Source organism: Hippocampus comes, unplaced genomic scaffold (genome assembly GCF_001891065.2).
Source record: "Hippocampus comes isolate QL1 unplaced genomic scaffold, H_comes_QL1_v1.1 scaffold75, whole genome shotgun sequence".
NCBI lineage: Eukaryota > Metazoa > Chordata > Actinopteri > Syngnathiformes > Syngnathidae > Hippocampus > Hippocampus comes.
The window spans coordinates 120113-125742 of NW_017805007.1; the positions used below are offsets into that span (position 1 = coordinate 120113).

Consider the following 5630-nt stretch of genomic DNA (forward strand, 5'->3'; position numbering starts at 1 on the left):
AGTGATACATATTTTGCCACACAACAGCTCCTTTCACAGCTCTTTTTAGGGAATCAAAACAGAGCAATATAAAATTATAAAGTGCACATCTAAAGTAAACTTGTACTCAGCCAAAAGTGGATTTAAGCTATGGTTGCATAATTCGTTTTTCTCAAGTTTGCTTTGACACAGCAGTCAGGCTATGTTGATTCTGTTGGTCCTTCTTGCGTGTAAGACTCCCTGTGGTTTTGTGGAAACATCATTTCGGATGACAACACTTGGTTCGAGACACGCACAACACTGGAGAAGTTTTATATTCAGTATGTTCGCTACGACTGCACCGCTGAACTCTCGACGTGCCTCAGCGCACCGTCACTGTCAGACGAACACAGAGAAGCTCCACCCCCTTTATTTATATGCACACGGAACACGGTAACCTTCCACACTAAATAGTTCCAAACAAATAACAATCGCGTCAGTGGCATACATCGTACTCAACAGGCTACCTGCTCTTCATTCACCAGAGGCTCATCAACCTAGTCTCTTATTTCTCTCCCGAAACAGTGTCTTCTCCCGGTTGGTGTACCTCAGCCTTCTCCGCATCGTACAATTTCTGTACATAGCTTGTAATGGAGGCTCTCGCTGGCAATCCATCGTGGAGTCGTTAGATGCAATGCGAATGATTTCAGCTTGAGTCTAGCTGTGGACAATGTTGACAGCCTTGCATGCAGTAGCCATACATTTAGCTATGGCTTCAGCAAATTTGTTCTTCGTCTTATCCATTTTCTTTGCTTTGAAATTATCAATAGCTGTCTGTCTTCGACGAGGGGGCAGAGTACTCACATCAGCTGTGTGCTTGGCCATTAAGTGGTATTTCAGACTCGACGTGCTATGATGATAGCTCAGTTTACGGCTGCAAAACATACAGGTAACTTTGGTCTTGTCATTGGAACTATCTGGCAACTTTTTAAAAGTAAACTTTCCATTCATAAACTCATTAAGTATCTGTTTTCTGTGTCTCGCGCTGCCGTGGCTGGCAAAACAGACATGGGCGTGGACCTGTGCAGCGCACTTGTTGTTTTGTTTCCGGTTTATTTATAGAGCAACGTAACATCCGCTGTGACGTGTGCCGCATTAATCTCGCGATAAAAATTTAATCATGTTAAAATGGATTTAAATTAATGCCGATAATAACGCGCTAAACTGACAGCTCTAATTTTTAACTTTTTGGCGCTTGATATCCTTATATACACGTATGGACAAAATCGTTGGTACCGCAATGTTAACCCTTTCTTGCACCAATAATGATAACCTGTCATCTGATAACATGATAAGCTGTCCACTGTAGTAGGTGCTGTCCCTGAAATATCGGTTGCACTCGATATAACAGAATAAAAACAATAAGGAAGCAGTGTCGCTTAAGATGATACTGTGCAATGAAGTTTATTTAATCAAATATGGAGAGTTGGCCACAAGATCCAAACCGTTTGTAACAAGTGAAAACAGACCAGCCACATGATGTAGTAGACAATCCTTTACTTTTCTGGAACGAGAATCTCTTGACACAAGATACAAACTTGAACTACGAGTATAACGGCAAGAGCAGTGAAGCAACCGTGGAAATTATTCCAGCTGAGCACCTTTTTCACTTCTGGTATGAATCAAACATTGATCAGAAAATGTTTCGCAGAACTGCGCTGTACAAATAGTTACTGAACCAAAACCATCCAGCAAATGCAAGAAACTGTTTTCACAATGAACATTCCTCCGTGGCTTAGTCAATCAACTTTTCGGAAGTAGTTATGGAGTACGATGGGTTTTCATTAAACTAGTACAAATAGTCATTATTCATCATAGCTTTGATTCTTTGTCTGGTGAAAAGCGCTTGAGGTAACAAAGTAGAATGACTCTTCACATCCGGGTCAGTTAGGGTTTGAGTTGTTCTTTTTCAGGTTTGAAATTTTCGAGTGATCAACTCCATGAATTGTCAGCGTTGTCCTGCTGTTGACCTCAACGTTTAGTTTTTTGTATTGAATCAGTTTTACAAACCATGTGAGTTTCATTGAAATCTTTCTGTCTCCAGCTTCTGATTACTGAGTCGTACATTAAAATGTTATTATTATTTCTTTTTACTATTATATTCTCATGACTGTAGAGATCGCCTGCGATTTCATTTTGTTCTGTTCAAAGGAGTGATGATTGTTGCACTTTCCAAGTCATGCATCGCCAACAAAACCATTGCAGTTTTTTTGTTGCGTTTCAATTTCAACGATCCATTGCCCACCTCCTCTCATTCCTGCTTCCTGCTATTGAAAAGACCTGCAAGGATGTTACCGTCTGGTCAGAACAATATACTGTACATCTCTTTCACACCCTGCTCATAGATATCGATACTCAATTTTTGGTAAGAAATTAAATTACACAGTGAATACTATGCTGCTGAGACACCAGTATGTTGATGCACAAAAACAGTTTAAAAAAAAATCATGAACCAAATATTTTTCAGTGACTATTTTAGGCAAGTCATTTACTCACAGTTACAATTTTAGGTTCGTCTTCAAACTTGCTTCATTTCTGTCAGCCATTCACAACTCTATTTGGTACCCGTTTACATCACTGCACTAAAATCTGCCAGAAAACCCTCCCACACTCCAGCCATCACAATACCTCACTTCACCCATATTTTGCCAAACACTACAATTTGTGTCACGCATTAATATTTGAATCAAATAATTGCCAGTAAAAAAATAAAATGAACTTTACATCTGCGATTCAGGGCAGCACGGCTGGCGACTGGTCCTTCTATGTGGAGTTTGTATGTTTTCCTTGTACTTTGATGGTTTTTCTCAGGGAACTCCCTTTTTCGTCCAACATTACAAAAACATGCATGTTAAGATAATTAAGGCTCCAAATTGTTCTGAGGTGTGCATGTGGATGTTTTTTTTTTCTTTTCATCTGTATGTACAAAGTATGTCTCTTGTGATTGATTGGTGACCACACTGCCTCTGTCCAAAAGTCAGCTGGCACTGGCTCACAACCATACACGCCCAATTTCACACTGCCACTGTTAAAGCAGCTGTTGTGTGACAAAATATTTTTTTCACTGTTGTTGATGGACAGTAATATTGCATGAGATTCTGTGAATAACTGCTCCAAGTGAAAAATGTTCATGTAAAATTGAAAATCGAAATTGCTATTTCCGTAAATATTTGCATTTTGCACATAGAAAACTGATTCATGATTCCATGTTGATGAGAGCATTAAAACGGGAAAAAATAGGCCAAAAAAATATAAAAGGAAATTCAGAAACGATAAAAAAATGTGAGTAATCACGATTAATTATGAGTTAATTTGAGTTAATTCTGACAGTTGCGTTTTTAATTCGATTAAATATTTTAATCGGTTGACAGCTCTAATATATATATATATATATATATATATACACACACACCCACACACACACCCACACACATATCGATTCTCATATTGGGGAACTTTCCTTAAAAGTGCATAACCGCCTCAGAGTTTTAAGTAAGACAAAATCAAGAATTGAGACTGGGCTTCCAAAAAACTCATCAACATTTTGGCCGAGTCAAACTCAAAGCATGCAGTCATTCCCAAACTTAAAGAATGCCATTCGGCAGTTTGAAATCTACTTAGGCACACCGAAAACCTGAAATCACAACACAGAAGATGGGGTGAGGATCATTCATTCGCAAATACACAACAGGTTTCAGGACCGTGTTCCATACACACTATATTGGCATAGCACTGAACACAAAGCGTGAGTCGAAAAATAAAGAAAGCTTTTTGTTTTTTTCGCATAAATTTAGCTTACAAGTACACACACCGAGCAAAAACATCAGCACCACACCATTCACAGGCTCCTATTTTTCACAAGCTCAATTATTTCAGACATTTTCGCCATACACAAAAGGCCATTTCCCCTCACACATTGTTCACAAAGCTGTGGAAATCTGTTCGGTGAGCATTTCTGCTTTGTCGAGATCATCCATCCCACCTGACAGGTTTGGCATATCAAGACACTGATGAGACAGCATGAAAATCGCACAGGTGTGCCTTTGGCTGGACCCAATAAAAGGTGACTCAAAGCCAAAGAAGTTTTGAATGCACATGCATGTCCATCAGAGATCTTGCCTTTGAGTCCAATGTTCATTTCTCTGCCTTAATCCAGCTCAGCATTTCAAACAGTTTGGCCGCATATCCAGCCTCACAACCGCAGACCACAATAAAGCAAAATACTGCACATTTCCAAGTGGTCTTTTATACCTGTGCAATAATCACGGTGTCTAATTGGCATCTTGATCTACGCCATAGCTGTGAGTTTGGATGGATAATCGCGACAAAGGAGAAATGCTCACTCAACTCAGATTGCGACAGTTTTGTGAACAATGTTTGAACGAATTGGCCTTTTGTGTGCGTAGAAACAGTTGGAGGTCTTTTGAGTCCCGCAGTCAAAAAGTGGGAGTAAACGCAAAAGTGTTATTTTTTCCTCAGTATGGTTGGTAATAATCGCCTGCGTTTTGGGCCCTGAGTTGACTCCACAAGACCTAGTATGTTCAAATGTTGTAACTTTCGATATGAAGGGGCTGGAGCATGCAGTCAGACGTCTCCCTGTCGGTGAGCTTTTCACAATCATGAACGACTCACTTCACCTCACATGATGCCTGAATATTACTAATTCATGTCTCCGCTTTATCAGAGTGTAACCGTTTGACTCAACTTCCAGAGCTTGTTTGTTGAACATGAGATCAGCTCTAATTGTGTACTGTATGTCCAAACACACGCTCTGTGTGTCTCACAGCTCCTGCGCGTGCCATCGTGAATGATGGGTTCAGGAGCAGCTCGAAAATTCCCGTGGCATGTAAAAACGGAATTTTATTGTTTAATTGGCAGTGTGTATGAGAGCTAATTCAGAAGGCGGATGTAAAAGGGGTTCAAACTGCCTGATTTGTCTGTGTTTTTATGGATGGTGCTTCTGACCGGTTGCTTCTCTCCCCTCTCTCATCCACACACTTGCTGTTGATGATATTAACCCTTTCTTTTTTTAAGGGGGAGGGTGTGAGTTACATAACATTGTCACCATTATATGGCCATTGACAGGTTATCACAAACAAGCACATGCAAAAAAAAAAATAGAAGGGTCGGGGGCTGGCATGGCAAAAAGGCACACTTCAGCGATTGTGCACTGCTCTCACATTCTCGGCACACAGCAAACGTGTGAAGCGCATTAAAACAAAAAAATTTAAAGTAAACCTGAGATTTATTTACATTTTGTGCTTTCATATTCTCATTTCAAGAAATGGAAACGTTTATATGGCACACGTGGTGGATGGAACAGGAAAGACGAGTAAGAAAATCAAAGAAAAATAAACGAAATACAAGATAAGAGTGAGTTTGTACAAAGGAAATCACTGCCTGCCTGAGTGGGAGAGCTGACACAGGGCGGCAAGGATGCAATTTTGTAGCGTGTTAAGTGCAGAAACATCACTATCGGAGCTCAATTTTTTAAAAATGCCGCTCCTGGTGCTCCAGATAGGATTCTTTGACAGTGCCATCGGTGACCCTTGCGGTTGACTTGGCCACCGGTCAACCACAATCATCTGGTTGGGCACTCCTGGTCTAACAAG

The 5630-nt window shown here is 40.3% G+C and overlaps 1 protein-coding gene across 1 annotated transcript in view; it reads left to right on the top strand.

Annotated features, from left to right (window-relative positions):
- abhd17c (abhydrolase domain containing 17C, depalmitoylase) overlaps nucleotides 1–5630 on the top strand; it is a 14047-nt gene that overhangs the window by 6932 nt on the left and 1485 nt on the right. The window lies entirely within an intron of this gene.